The 16,452-nt window shown below is 38.9% G+C and overlaps 1 protein-coding gene and 1 pseudogene across 5 annotated transcripts in view; one reads left to right on the forward strand and one right to left on the reverse strand.

The window, feature by feature from the left end:
* Positions 1–16,452, reverse strand: part of tanc2b (tetratricopeptide repeat, ankyrin repeat and coiled-coil containing 2b) — a 242,583-nt gene that overhangs the window by 211,261 nt on the left and 14,870 nt on the right. For all 5 annotated transcript variants that reach the window (XM_084740358.1, XM_084740357.1, XM_084740356.1 and 2 more), the window contains exon 2: positions 4,549–4,664. The gene's annotated coding sequence lies outside the window, so the exon portion shown is untranslated. The remainder of the gene's footprint in view (positions 1–4,548; positions 4,665–16,452) is intronic.
* LOC146312284 (uncharacterized) overlaps positions 1–16,452 on the forward strand; it is a 48,616-nt pseudogene that overhangs the window by 8,847 nt on the left and 23,317 nt on the right.

Raw genomic sequence — 16,452 nt, forward strand, 5'->3', positions numbered from 1 at the left:
AATATCCAAATCACAGAACCAGAAGCGAACCAAACTTTTTTGAAAATGAATCGTATAGAATATCGCAATCGCAATTTCAGTCAGAATAATCGCAAGTACAAACAGTGATGCAGGAAAGAACCTAAACTTCAAACTACAGAGATTCAATTACAAAGCTACAAAAGTAAAGAGAGCTGAACACAAAGAGACTTTTAGAAACGTCTTTCTCTCTGCTCTCCTGCACAGACATGGGCTGCGTCTCGGCTTTCCAGTGCACATCAGAAAAAAAGCCAGTACGGCAAACAGGTGTACTCACAGCAGCAGAAGGGTCAATTGGCTATTTTTTAGCAACTTTAGCTGTGGTACTGTCGGTTCAGTTGTGCAATTTCAAGTCCAAATTTGCAGTTTAACTGCAGTTGTCAGTTAAAAGAGTCATTCTTTAATGTCACCGACCGTCATTTTAAGTGTCATACCTATTTCAGTTAGCCACATTCTCTTTATAACTCATTAACTGATTAACTTTTGGGAGTCATCACTGGACTCAGCAGAGTTCACTTTTCATTTGTGATGGTTTGCCTCACCCTCTATTTTGAACTCATGATGGTGTCGTCCACTAACCATTTAAAACACAAAAATGACAGAGTTGCACAAATGAACTACCCGATCAAGGCAGCAATAGACCAGCTTGTTTCTCCAAACTGGCATCGCCAACCTCCATCGACTGAAGTTAATGCACTGACTATGAAAATGCACCTCATACAACCTCACTTCAAATAATCCAAACTATCCCTTTAACTCCCAACAGAGTTAGCTGGAATGCATGACTAAGCCAGAGGTAGCCCTACCAGGAATTGAGGCCAGGTCTCTGTGGGTGAAAGTTTTGCCCATGTGTCACAAGTCTACCCAGCCATGGCCTGTCTGACTGTTTTACATTAGACAGGACAGAGAACCTCGCATGACATTCCTCAGTTTTTATCCATTCATCTTTAAAAAAAAAATGTCCCATTTAGTGATCCAGGTCTGTGGCTTCTGTATTATCCTCAAGACAAATAAACAATATGCATCATACCTGTATCTTGCTCCTTGTACATTCCAGCAACTTAGAAAAATAAACTTGTTTTATCTGCTCTAAATCTATGGCATATTTGACTACAAGTCCTAACAGAGCCTGAGGAGAAACTAGCCTACCTACCACCATACAAGGATGACTAAAAAAACACTAAAGCAACAAGATCAAGCCAGAGAGGACAGCTCCCCCACAATTCAAACAGAATTTATCTTGCCTGTAAATTGGTTTTCGTCACAACTGGTTGTCAGTGTTGGCGTTTGTGGGTTTCAGCGTGTCAGATTTGACACAGCTCCCGTTCAGTAGCTGTGGGCTGTAGCTAACCACCCACACACCCCACCGGGGAGCAACCATCTTCTTCAGATCCCCTTCAACAACTTGACAACGCTGATCACTCTCATCATCGTCCCCTCCAGCACTCAGCGGAGATTTACAGCCCCGAGCATCTGATTGGTCAAAGTGTGACTAATACTATCTGAAGAAAGCCCATAAATGTGGTTGCCTCACTGTAGCGGGAAACTGGAGGCATGTAGAAATTAGTGACTACAGCTCCTCCACATAGAAAAATATACTGCAAACCACCACCACCAAAATTTTTCCAGAGGTTACAGCGCATCACTTTTGATGACATGCACAATTGGAGGACTACAATCCAGAGCTTTATGTGCCTGGAGACACTGTCATGTCTCTGCAGCTCTGCACCAGTGACCAACACAGGAGCCATGCCCCGTCAATCACACACTGACAGATCAAGGCTGCATGCCAACGGGGACAAGGCAGCCTTTCTCTGGAGCAGGACACATAAGAATCACAGAATTTCTGCATGTTTGAATAGATGTTGAAGAAAATATTGTACAGCTGGGGTGCATCAGAAAGGGTTCATTTTTTAAATCCAATTAAATCATAGGATAACTTTAAATTATGTTGCATAAACACTAAAACTAGCTTAAAATTAAGAAAGATTAAATTTAAACCTCAGGCTAGTTTTTACATTTATCCAAGATTAAATTTAATTCTGTTCTGTTCCAGAATTAAACTCCAATTTAACATGCAAGAGGAGGAGGTTTAACTAGGTTAACTGACTTTAATGCAACATTTTGATAACTTTTTAGCTAGCTAGCAAACAATTTAATGTTTTGTTAACTTTTTAGGTAACTAGCAAACAATGTGACATTTTGTAACATTTTCTGAGCTTGCATTTTTTTTTTTATAGCAAACAGTGTAATGTTTTGTAAAAAATTCTAAGCTTGTTATCAATCAGTGTAATGTTTTGAAAACTTTTAAGCTAGCTAGTACACAATGTAACGTTTTGTTAAGGGACTCATAACAGTCCTCTTTTATACTTAATAGCTCCCAGTAATCAAATTTATTTTGGTGTATTTTAATTTGCGTAAACAAGCATCACCATAATGATTAAACTATTTAATTTCAGTTTACATCAATAAACATGCATTTATCAAACAGAGAATAATTTTTAATCTTGCAACACAGCTCTGCTTAATTTTAAACCTGGATTTAAATATTTTAAACCTAGTTTTTGCAAAACTAACTAGAACTAATCTTTAATTATTCTGTTTGTTCGACCCAGTCTATGTGTGAAGTTATTTCCTTGATAGTGAGGTTTGTTCACCAGGATGTGTCGTGTGCAGGGAACATGAGACAATAAAAATGAAAGATTTTACGCACATAAACTCAATTAACTGCTCAAACAAAGAAATACGTTTTTCACCCTCTAAAATGTGAGTAATGCAGACCTCTGCATCGGTTTATGGTATGATTATAATTTATGCCACCTCCTAAGCAGCGCTCACAGACTGTCTCTTTTGTGTGGCCGCCGCTTTTTCGCCGGTGGAATCTCAGAGGAAGAAAAGAGCCAGTGTCACGCGGTCAGAAGGCATTTCAGTCAGACAAAAATTTGTGTCAGCACTTTCTGCCAGGGAGCGAGAGGCTGGCGTTCAGAGCTGTTAGCCTCTTTCTCAGAGGAGAGCCAGAGTTTAATGGGACTACTCTTCCACTCCATTTGCCGGCCCACATCTTACAGGCCACAGCTGCATACATGTGAGCAAGCGACTGTCACTCTGCATACCTATCTGCAGACTGCGGGCTCTGCACTCCCCTTAACAGCTGACAGAAGCTGTTGGTCTTCAGACACACACAAGTAAAACTAAACAGACATAATGTGTGAGGATGACTACACCATGTTAAACCCCGGTAATGAGAGTCCAGAGGTCACTGGCAGATGCCTCTGTGAACTCCTCACCTTATTCACTGTCCGAGTCCATCATTTTAACAAGTCCTGGTGCTGCTGCTGTCATATTCATTCTGACTGGCAGAACCAGAAGGCCTTCACCTAAAAAACTTCTTCATGAAATTACTTTGGATCTATTTCAGAGCCAAACAACAATTTCATGGCTGGCCAGTCACAGAGTAATTACATATGGCCCCAAGCCGACACATTGATCAGTGCTCGGGACACTTCTTAAAAACAAGACTTTTTCTGACAGGCTGTCTCTTCTAAAGAGATGACAGCACCTCCGCAGTATGGATTGTAAAAATCCACAATGAAAAAAACTTGTAACTTCCCCATAAACTAGGGTTGCTTCTATACCAGAATTACACAAAAGTCTCAAAACAGTAAAAATAAGATTCTTTCATAAAGGAAGCTCCAAATGAGAACAATGATTTCAAGTGTTACAGGTTATAAAGTTCCAATACAATTTCACTTCCCGCCTCCATGTTTACTTGTCACTCTCATCTTCTGAGACCGTTGGCAAATCAGCTCAGAGGTGCATCACCGCCAACAACTGTCACTGCCGCCCAAATCAGTTACAGTTACCTTACGAGGCAGGTGGTTTCACGAGATCACGCAATAACTGCACATGATCACGCTTCTGTATTGGAAACAGTTTTGCCTGATCTCTACCAGTGGACACAGAGCTTAACCCTACCAGTTAGTGGGTTGTCAGAACATTTACTGATCAGTTTGTTTCAAGAAAAGTCTCTTGAAAAGTCAAAAAGTTTATTAGTTTTATGTTAAACATTTTGTCATTGGTTTTTGACTGAACACAGGTTGAAAAATCATTGCATTGTGATTTAGTTTGTGTTTTACTACTTTTTTTTTAGAATTGGGGTTGTAAAATGCAGATGGAATTGATAAGGCAAACACACAGTATGTGTTTTACCTTAAACTAAAAGGTACGCATCAGGATTATTGAAGGCAGATTGGCTACTGTTTGAATTTCAGTGGGTTTCAAAGTTAAACATACAAGTTTACACATGCATCCATTGGAATCAGCCCAAATGCTCATGATAATTCGATGCTATCATAAAAGTGCATGTATTCTTGTCCTCTGTCTTGTTGTAAACATGAGTTAACAATGTGTCTATTGTTTTGTGAGTGTTACTTCACACCATGACCTTGGTGTGATGTTGCAACAGGTATAAAAGGTCCCAGCTACTGTATACACCAGTTCAAGTGCCGTGAAACTTGAGAGATGACTCACCATGAGTAGACAGCAGGCAGGTCTCCAAATCCGGCTTTGAGGGCAGCGAGGCGCTACATTTCGTTAGTCTGAACCACAGTCCAGATCCCTCTCCAGCGGGGACACCCAACAGTTCTCTACAAACACAACCACAATAAGTAAAAAGAAGTTTAACTCGACTGTCTGAGAGAGCCTCGTATTGACACACAGCTGAAGCGGCAGCAGCACAATTTGACATCCGGCTCAGTGGCGTGGTAAGTCAATGCCCTGTCACTGTGCACTCTGTGGATGATCTTTTTGCCCAACAGAGAACACAAACAGTGGCTGGTGATGCAAACAACGCCGTTTGGGGGTATCTACAAGGGCTGGTTGTCAAAGGGCTGACTGAGACAGTAGACAGTTGTCACCCTCTTCAGGGGGCGGATCTGACATAAAGCCCTGCTTTCAGAGTCGTGGTGCAGAGCCACCGAGTCCCTCAGCGCTCTGACCAAATGTGTCATTATGTCATTAGGTGGAGAGTTAAAGACGGGGGAGCGAGGGGACTGAGATTTTTGTGTGGGTGATGTTAGCAGTCATGTGAGAAACACTGAAATGAGAGGGACGGAGGGAGAGGGAGGGGTGTAAAACTGAAAATAACAACAACAATTTAATTTAGCAGACACGTTTATCCAAAGCGACATACATCTGAGAGCTGATTCAACACAAGGAAGGAAAGAAATATCACGTTTGGTTGTTTCCTCCTGAATAAAGTCTGTCAAAACATTTTAAACATTAAGGCTGGGTTGCGCCAACAAGGATTAATTTTTAAAACTGATTAAACCATGATATAACTTTGAATAATGTTGCACCAAACTTTTAAAGTAGCTTACAATTAAGAACATTTAAACCTTTCTTTAAGTCTTTTTTAATTTTCACTCTAAACCTAGATTCAATTTAGTTCTGTTGCACTTACACTTGTCTTGAGGAGGTTTAACTTTTATAACAGCTGCCTTCTCGAGATGGATCGAGCAAAATAATCAAGTTCCTCAGAGAAAGTTACGGCACAGACTCGACCCAGTTGATTTTTATGATGCTTCTCTTCTTTCTTTCACTCTGGTTGATTTGTTAAAACACTCTGCCAGTTGCTGCCAAGCAGTCTGCTTTTTCCTTATGGTGCAACTGCCCCCTTTTGATCCTCTATCATTTGGCAATATGGTTCCATTAATTCAGCGAAGTTTTTCTCAAAGGAGTCATCATGACTAGGCTAATTTAGCTAATTAACTTTTTAGCTATCTAACAACAACAACAATTTAATATTTTGTTAACTTTTTAATAAGCCAGTGTAACAATGTTTTGATTTTGAGCTAGCTAGCCAACATTGTAAGGTTATGTTAAGGAATGCAGAGCAAAGCAGCCAAAAGATACGTTTCCGTCCTTCTTTTATATTATTACTAGGTCCTGACAGCACTAAAATGTATTTATTTATTTATTTATTTATTTATTTATTTCCATTTTGGTTAACATACATCTCCATATAAATTAAAATGTAGTGTTTAATTTTGGTTTACAACAATAAACTTGGATTTACTTAACAGTGATTAGTTTTTAACTGTGTAACAGAGCTCTGCTTAATTTTAATTTGTGTTTTTTTTTATTTATAGTTATTTACAATCATTAAAAATTACAAGTGAAATTTTATTGTGTCAGCGCTGCAATGTCAATTTGGATTAGATTATCAGCTGATCAACATCTGAACTTTTTACTCACTGAAATCGGCATTGGCCCCAAGTATCCAGTATCAGCCAGGCTCTAATCTGGATTTACTCATATTAAACCTCATTTTCTTAGATTAAATTACCTCTTTGTTGGTGCAGCCCAGTCTTGAGAATTAAATCTGGCGTCTTACCTGGTTACAAAACACATGTGGCTGTACACTGCTTGGATCCAGTCTGTGACATTTATCTTTTATTCTCTCTTTCATCCTGTTCTAAACTGTGCAATAAAACAAATAGTGACTAACTGGTTAAAGCTGCATTGGCCCACAGAAACATATGTTCAAGCTATGAGGCAATTACATAAACACAATTGGCAGTTAAATTGCTCTATAGAGAATTAATTAGCCCACACTTTTGGAACGAGGACATTGCTTGGTTATAAAATTAAGCTATGAGAGTAATGCTTCAGTATTTGTTAAACAAACTGTTTCTTAAGTGTCAACACTAAAAAAAAAAAAAAAAGCATCCCCCAGTGTGATTCAACAAATTCATTGAAGCATCACAGAGTCCTTGCACCAACTCTCAAACCTCCCTCTGTGATATCCTCCAGTGTCAAGGCAGCTGGTTTCCTCACATTCAGAAAGGACAACTCGGATTTTCAGAGGTAGCAGAATGTCATTTCTAAACAAAAGACGTCTTCTGACGAAACACTGCAACACAATAATCAAGTTTCCTCAAGGGTGTCACATGGACTTTGTACTTTTTTTTTCCATTTTCTAATTATAGTTTGCACAATGCTCTCTGTGGGGACACTTTATAAGACTTAATCTGAATTTCACACTGAGTTGCCAACGCATTAATTAAGCTGAGCTACCAATGGGAGTCTAAATAAGTTACAGCAATAATGAGGAGAAGCAGTAAGAAAGTCATATCTCTATAATTCTCGGTTTGATTATATTATATCTTGATTATATATTGAAATATTTTTGTTCTGGCCTTAAAGGCATGGAGGAGGGATTTAAATAGCTTAGTCATGATGGGCTCAAATTTGGCTTTTTTAAAATTTAAAGTCAGTAAAATGATCCCACACTGCGATCTTTTAGTCCTCAATCAGACAGGATCTCTGTGTTTCATCTTTCTTGGATTGTTTTCTTGATTTGCTCAAATAAAACATGTCTGAAAAGGCTGAGTTATGCAAGTTTTTGTCAATTCTGCAATGCAACAGAACTCATTTTTCTACAGTATCACAGCTAATAGGGTGGCAAATTTGGTGCATTTTCCTTTAACTAATAAATAAAAACATTAACTATCAGTAAATGTTGAATTATTAATAATTATATATATATATTATATATATATATATATATATATATATATATATATATATATATATATATATACATATATATATATACGTACACCAAACGCTTAGTCAGTTAGCTCGATGCTGATATATACTGGGAATTCCCATAGTCACACAAACAGAAATTAGCATCACAATCGTGTTAAAACAGATTCATTTTACTTCACCTACTTAAGAGAAGACACATATATGCTCATATTTTCAGGGATAAGTTCCTCTGACTTGTGGAAACAAACAAATAGCAGCTGATTTCACATTGCTAACTCAATCTACAGCAACCTCAAAGGGTCAAAACTCACACTCACATGGGCATCATGTTTCCATCACTGATGTATCATTTGATCCTGGCATGATCGGGTACTGATTGATTTCATGTTCAGTGGGAAAGGGTACAGATGTTGATAGGTGTTGGTGTGTTTTCTGTCCAGTGGTTTGGCGTTAGAGAAATATAGCTACAGACAGACAGACAGACACAAACATTTCCCAAGGACGATTCCTCTTGTCACTTGAAGCAAGAAGGGTCACAAAGGCCAGACAGCTGTCCCCATCCCCCCCACCCCTGGTCCCCATCCAGCAGATGATGATTAGAAGAGAAGCGAGGGCAAAACACCTCCCTGCGCTGTTTGTCTGGTTTACAATGATATGGGCTGCTGAAGCCAAAAAAAGGCACTCAATTAGAAAAAAAAAGACAAACATCCATTTAAATCTCAAGTCCCATAGAAAGCCCATTCAAATTTCAATCATGCGGCAGAATGCATAATTCTCCTTTGTCCACTGGGTTTCTGTATTATTAACTGAAAAGGCCAGAAAAACGATCAAAACAAATCGTGCGACCAACACTCTAAGTCCCATTTTCACTGATAAATATGGCATTTAAGCTTTCCCTCTCATCCCCTTCTCAGAGGCCGTGAGTGTTTAAGCTTTCATGTCATACAAAATGCCTCTGTGTAAAGTCGAGCACTTCATGTTTGCCTTTCTACTCCGGCCACAGTGTACTGCTTCACATCATGAAGAAACAGCTGCTGTGTCTCTGACTCTTTTCTGCCAGTTTGAGAAATAGGTACTCAGACAAATTGGCCTGCTTAGACCAGACTGCACGCTCAGAACAAGGTGTCTGAGATCTCCCCTGACCGTATTTTCTCTTTACCAAAGGTCCGGGAAATAAAGCGCAGGTCACTGCGGACCAATTACTTAAACACACACACACACACAAAAGGAAAAATCCCCTTCTGTTGTTATCATCACTTAGTATAGGCTACACTGGCTGAGAGGGGATATCAAAAGAGCAAGCAAAGATGAATCTGTGGCTAATAATGTGATTTTTTAAATTGTTTATTGAGAGTAAAATCGATGCTGTCGTTGTCCCATGTCTCAGTCTGAGGTCGCACAAAAGGCGCTGAGTTACAGAAATAAACAAGCTTCAAAAAACTCCTTCACAAATAGGCTCTCTTTGTTATTTACAAGTTAGACAAAAAAAAATCAACCAGGAGATAAATTCAGAAAAGTCCCTTTGGCACAGTCATTACAGACCCTCTTTTTTTCTCTTCAAATGACTCAATATATTCTTACATTTTCATATCTAATTCACTTTGACTGAATATTTCCTATTTAATATTTTTATATTTAGTTTAATACTGGGCTTATAAAGACTTTTTGGGTTTTCCAAGACATACAATATATAACACACCAAATTCTCAAATATTGTATATATTATATATTGTAGGGGTGACAAAACATTAATATGATGACTGGCTTTAGTCATTATATCCACATTACTAATGATTATTTATAAAAACACAAGATATACTTGCTTTTAAATGAGCTTTTGCATTGCATTTTTCGCATTGGGAGCAATCGTTGAGAGTATCCTCTGATATCAACGCTTAAAAAGCAAGTATATTTCTGGCCTAAGTGTGTAAAGGCTTATAATAAAAAAACTAGAAAAGTCTAATTACATCACTTTACTGCAATGCAGCCACAGTATAATTATATCCAAAAGCTAAGATGACGATCTAGCCTCATATCACAATATCGATATTGATTTATTTCCAAGCCCACGGAGTGTATACATAGAAATGGACATTATTAGAGCTCCATAAAAGTGAAGCCAAAGCATCTTGATCGTCCCCTGGTGGCTGGCTGCAGTATAGGTCATAAGTTCAGTTTTGCTTTAAAAATGACTGAAATGTTTAGTCTCTTGTCAAAATAGTGGGCAGTTAATTTTCTTTAGGTCAACTAATCTTTGCAGATCTAGCTGACACAACGGAAACTGAGCTGCTTGTTCTGTTTCCCTTCAACAACCATAAAAGCAGGTTTCTAATGTGATGGCCTGTCCTTTAACCCTAAACCAATGCAACACTCTTTTCACCTGCTGCAGCATCCTTTAAGAACAGATGCCCTTTCATCCTGGCTCCAAAATGAGAAACGCTACCTCTTATGCCGAGACCTTGGCTCATTAAAACAGGTTGCAGTGTGGGGAGCCTGCAGAAAGAGGCTGAAAAGCACTCTGCACCAACCAAACACAAAGGTTTTGGACTGCCAAGGCTAAAGAAGTCGGTTTAAGCTCTTGAACAACACAACCACCTCCAACACCTACTGATGCGTTAAGAAACCAACCTCAAATGTGCTTACATTTTATCATAAGAAACCAAAATAGAACATCTGAGCAGCAGCCTGGCAGGTGTCTGTGCTTTCAGTGGCAGGTAGAGGTTTGAATGATGAGCCATTATCCGAGCACACAGAATTAAAGATCGACTTTAAACAATACTAACCTTCATAAACACGTGCCATCTGCCGGTCTACATTTAAAAAGAAAGCATAAAAAGTCTGCAGATGCTTTACAGCCACGGCTATTTTGAGTGCTGGCTTGATCTTATTCAGTTTTGATCAAGATGAATGAAACGTTTAGGCAAATACAGTCTGAGAGCGGTCCTGGCAGAGGGGCTGGAGCCTTCAAAGCGTGGAGAATGGGATATGGTTAGGGAGCCGGTTTAAAGCATTGCCTCAGATTAGCCCCTTTCTTAAAAATCCATCTCATTACAGCAGTTACATCTAATAAAAGAGTGGGAGATGATGGGGATATTACTCAGTCCTTAATACTGCAGCTAACATGGTAGTGAAGCCCCAAGTGAAATGTTTTCCTGTCTTTCTCTTTAGGTCTACAGCCCAGACACACAGCTGGAGGAGGCATAAAAACTATGACTGACCACAAGAAGATATTAGAAAATATTAATAAAACAGTAATTTTCTCCTTTTACTCCATTCCAAAACAGTTCGAAGGCTGTGTTAAATGCAAATAAAAACAGAATGCACTGATTTGCAAATAATTTTCAACCTATATTCAACTGAATACAGTACAAAGACAAGAATTTTTTTGTAAATATACACTTATTTTGAATTTGATGCCTGCGACACGTTTAAAAAAAAGTTGGGACAGGAGCAACAAAAGACTGAGAAAGTTGTGAAAGGCTAAAAAAAACACCTTTTGGGATCATTCCACTGGTAAACAGGTTCATCGGTAACAGGCTACAGTATAATAACAACACAAAAGTGCAAGAATATAGGGATTTCACCATCTGCAATCCATAATATCATTAAAAGATTCAGAGAATCCAGAGAAATCTCTGTACAAGGGAGCAAGGCTGAAAACCAAGAAAAGCACTGCATTAAAAACTGCATTAAAAACCCACACCCAGAGAAAACTGTCCTTGGTGAATACAGGCTGTCGCTGCATCTACAAATACAAGTTAACACCCTACCATGCAAACAGAAAGCCATCGGCAACATCCAGAAACGCTGCAGACTTCTCTGTCCACATTTCAGACTGCTTTTGGAAATCATGGACGTTGTGTCCTCTGAGCTAAAGAGGAAAAGGACCGTCCAGATTGTTACCAGTGCTAAATTCAAAAGACAGCATCTGTGATGGTGATGCGAAGACCCCATTAATGCTGAAAGGTACAAACAGGTTTTGGAGCGACATATGCTGTCATCCAGACGACATCCGTCTTTTTCAGAGACGTTCCTGCTTATTTCAATAGGACAATGCCAAGACATGTTCTTCATGTCTCCTACTGAAAAAGTGTGGAGATCCCAGACTGTTGAGGACCAGAAGTCATACATAAAGCAAGAATGGGAAAGAACAATCAGTGTCATCAGTTGTTGTGTCACAGTGGTTAACATGCTCCTGTCACAGCTTTTATGGAACATGTTGCAGGCATCAAATTCAAATTGAGTGAATTTTTCTGTGTATTCAATTAGGGCTGGGCGGTATGACAAAATTTTCATATCACGTTTTTTTTAAAAATCATATCGGTTTCACGGTATTTGACGGTATTTTTTTTTTCATGCAACAGTGTTCTTACCCACATTTTCTTCTACTGAGAACAGAATTACTGCAGTTGATTGTCTTCAAATAGCCCATTTTACTGTCACAAGGACTGTATCATGTTTTTTTTTTTGTCCAGACAGGTAAAAGCATGACCCCTTCAAACTATGGTTACCATCACATGGACGACTATACAATTAAACGTCCCCACCCACGCTAGTCTGCACCAGAAATACTAGTCGTTTAAAATATTTAAAAATGAAATATGTGTCAATATTTCATTCATGCATGATGCCAGTTATCTGTTGCCGCACGCCACTAGTCGGGGCTGCGTCTGTCAGACGGAAGCCCCTCTCACCCTGCTTGTATGAACCGATCGCCGTGGCAACACCAGATGTTTACATCAGCAAGGTCAGACAGATGATTGTAGACTGTGACAGAATAAGCTGATATATATTCACTCGACTGGAGAAATGTGACCGCATTAAGCACAGACACAGACATAAACCTGCAGGTGGAGATGCTGCTGCTGCTGCTGCTACTACTAGCTGCTAACGTTAGCCACACTGTGTGTCAGGCTGCAGCTAATGTTAGCCACACTGTGTGTCAGGCTGCAGCTAACGTTAGCCACACTGTGTGTCAGGCTGGAAGCTAACGTTAGCTCTGGATCCTTTACCTGCAGACACTGTGACCCTCTTCGGTCTAAAAAGGTGAAGCATAAGCATGTAAGGTTTGTATTGCACAGTGCGAAGTAGCGCGCATTTCAGCGGCATTTAAAATATGATTTGGTGATTGTAGACTGTGATTAACGTCTTCAAATGGCTCTTAATACACACAGTATTTTTTTCGGACAGTGTTTAACATTATAAATTAATAAATTTTGCCTTGTGTTTTCTTACTGACTATTCTAAATTAAATTTGGCATCTAATCAACAGAGAAATTAGTTGTCAGGAACATCCCTGGTACACACGCTCAAGCAAGCATACCTGTGGTGTTGGTGTGCAGCAGTGAAATGGGTCCCCGCTGAAACACTTTGCCGCCGCGCATGTTCTGGACGTTGTTTGGGCTATTCACCGGTATGGCGGTATATGAAAAATTCATATCATAACAAAAATAAAGACCGGTTTTCGGTACGAACCGGTATACCGCCCAGCCCTATATTCAATAGACTATGGGTCAAGAAGTATTTGCAAATCATTCGTTCTGTTTCTATGTATGTTTTACCCAACATCCCAACTTTTTTTGAATTAATGTACTTTCAGTGGCATGTCTAACATGAAAACACAAAAGGCGAGATACTGAGTATGTTTAAATGTATGTATCTTTTCCAACAATTTCACTGACCCACCGCTGTGTCGTTAGCTCTCATTACGTCTGTGGCTCCATGTTAAAAAATGTATGCTTCAGGGCCTCCTATGTCTTGTTGGCTAAATGAGGAGTGAATCTAATATAGTTTCCTTGGAACTGGCATTAACACTCTGTGGGGTTTTCAGCTGGATATCAATTAGAGGCTCATTAGGCATTTAGAGATGGCAGTCCCTCTGGCTTCCTGTCGCACACTGTGAAACTGGCTGACCCTGACCTTGAGCGAGGGCTGGCACTCTCAGCATCTTTTCAACCCTGAGACAACAACTATCAAGCAACTATATCAGGCAGACTTCCTACAAATCTTTCATTTTGGAAAACACATTGTTTAAAAGCATTTTTAAAAAAACACGTAGCCGTGGGAGGAAAAGTTCATGGATCATCATAAGAACGTAGGCCTAAATCATTACTGCAAAATATAGTCTTCACCCTATGCAACAGAGCATGGGTAGGAAACCTATGATAAACATGCAGCGTGGGCACACAAAGACATTTTCAGTAGCACATAAGAGACACCAGAAGTGGGATTAAGTCACTGAATGTGAAAGTGTCAAGTCTTTGTTCTCAAGTCCAAAGTCAAGACTGGCAAGTCATGAGTCAAGTCCCAAATCCTTAACTTTGAGTTCTGAGTCCTAAACACGTCATAAGGTGCACTTCACCAAATGTAATGCCATTTTAGCAACAGAACCACAACTTAACGTTCTTTGTACAACTTCAAATGTTGAACAGATTTGGAAGTTGTTGCATCGCCGTCTGAAATTTTCAACCTTTGTGTTTTGCGAACTGCCATTTGCTTTTCTTGACCGCCACATTTTTGCATGTGAACAAAATTATCTTTGGTATCGTTTTTTCCAGCAGGAGCTCAGTAACATAACTTGGGTTCTTTGTGGTTCTTTCCTGCAACCTGACTGGATGCTGTCAGATAGCTTCAAACAAAGTGGATCTGGAGAATCAAGTAGAGAATGAACAGCATCTTGTCTTTAGTGCTGCAACTAACATTTATTTCCATAGTCTATTAATACATTAATTACTTTCTCAATTACTCGACCACTAGTCATTTGGACTACAAAATGCCAGAAAATGGTGCAAAATGTCTACGAGCATTTCCCAAAGCCCAAGGTGACGTCTCAAATGTCTTGTTTTGTTCAAAACCCAAAGATATTCAGTTTACTGTCACAGAAGAGTATAAAAATACAGAAAATATTCACATTTAAGAAGCTGGAATCAGAGCATTTTCTCGTAAAAATGTATTCAGGCCAATTAATCGATTATCAAAATAGCTGACGATTAATTTCATAATTGTTGCAGCTCTACTTGTCTAAATGTTTGTTATTGATTTTATTTATTTTACGATTTAAACATTTTTTTTTACTATGCACTAATGCTCATGCTATTGTTAGACTATGAAGTTTTGATTTGTAAAGATCAACAGATCATTGGTTATATGCACTGACAACTGTCATTTACATTTAAAATGATTTCTTTAGGGTCTATATAGTGTGATATAGTGACAGTGTGATTGTTTTCAGACCCACACCTGATGCCACACATAGGCGGAGGTGGAGAGAAAAACAAGCACTGTGAGAATCACCAATTCTGCCTTTTGATATGAACTTATTTCCCATTTAATATTGAAGCTGTGAAACCCCTGTCTTTCATGCTACAAAGGGAGCTGCAGTGACACAAGAAAAATTTCAGACTCGTTCTGACAATTACAGTATCATCATCACGGCAATTAAGAAAATGAAGAGGAATTAATTGATCCGCTGCACACTTTTTAAGTCTGAAGAAAAGCATTAGCTCAAAACGTCGCTTGTGGATGTGCCAATAAATTGCACTTAAGGGAGCTACAGTGTGCAGATCTTGTTTCTACTTTTCATGGTTGTCTTCAGTTTTTTGATGTGCATGACTACTATGTATTTTACACTTTTTTATCTTCGGGCTTGGGTAAGCATTTTCAAGTCAAAATGCTCAAATCTTTGAGAAGTCACGAGTCATTGGTGTTAGAATCTGAGTTGAATTGCATGTCTTATTTGATTTTGTCGAATCGAGTCTAAAGACATCAAATTTGTGACTTGAGTCCACACCTCTCTGGCAAATATTATACTACAATACTGGCATACATATGTCTGTATTTGTTAAAAATTACATTGGTGTGATCCCTTAACTATAGGTTGATAAATTAGGTTAGTGTTAAAAAAGATCAAAATTTGCATGTGAAATGGTGAGCAAATCTAGCAGGCCTTTCTAACCCAGGCGGACGACACAGTTTTGGTGCAGTGTCCCTTTGAAACTAAACACAAGGGTAGTTTCAAAGAGTAAATCAAGAGGTCCTTGTCAAAATATGCTGTACGATGATGATGTACCACAGGCTACAGAGGCCAGCTCTAACATTTTAAAGTGTATGGCTAAACGCGGGAAACCTCTCACAGACGGAGAACACATAAAGAGGGACTTTGCTGAATAAAGACACCATCATATCCAGGATTTAAGACACTCCTCTGTTCGTATGAGCTGTTGAGAGATCTATAACTGAAATACTGACATTACTGATGACCACAGATGAGTGCAACTGAGCATTGGATGGCAGGTGCACATATCTCACTAAGATAAGATAAGTCCAGTTTGCATTTTACTTGCTAACATCCTACATCACAGCATGATTTTAATTGTGCGAATAAGTCAATGTGAGAAGGGATCCTGAGCAAATATCAGGCCTCTAAGACAGCCTTTCCTAACAAGAAACTGCCATTATATAGGTCAAATATTGCTCTCTCCAAATCAACCAAACTCCATTAACAAAATCAGTAATTTTACGACACAGAGAACACAGGAGTTGTTGGTCATCGCTGCCCTTATTTGCTAGTTTGTTTCTGTTATTGTGCGACTTCTGTGAATCTGAACTATCGTTTTAAAAACATTAAAGTCACACAATAAGACAAACAAACCAACAGATCAAGTCAGCGGTAGACCTGAGACTTCTGTGTTCTGTGAGGTAAAATTACTGATTTTGCCTATGGAGTTTGGTTGGTTTGGAGAGAGATATTTGGCTTACATAACTGCAGTTCCTTGTTAGAAAAAGCTGTCTGACGAAAAGGTAAACTAGCAAAAAATATTCTAAATATAGTGTACACTTAAAGTTATATTGATTTTTTTTGGTTTTAGGTGGATCTTTTTG

The sequence above is a fragment of the Lutjanus erythropterus genome, chromosome 17, assembly GCF_056507025.1.
Source record: "Lutjanus erythropterus isolate fLutEry1 chromosome 17, fLutEry1.hap2, whole genome shotgun sequence".
NCBI classification, from domain to species: Eukaryota; Metazoa; Chordata; class Actinopteri; order Lutjaniformes; family Lutjanidae; genus Lutjanus; species Lutjanus erythropterus.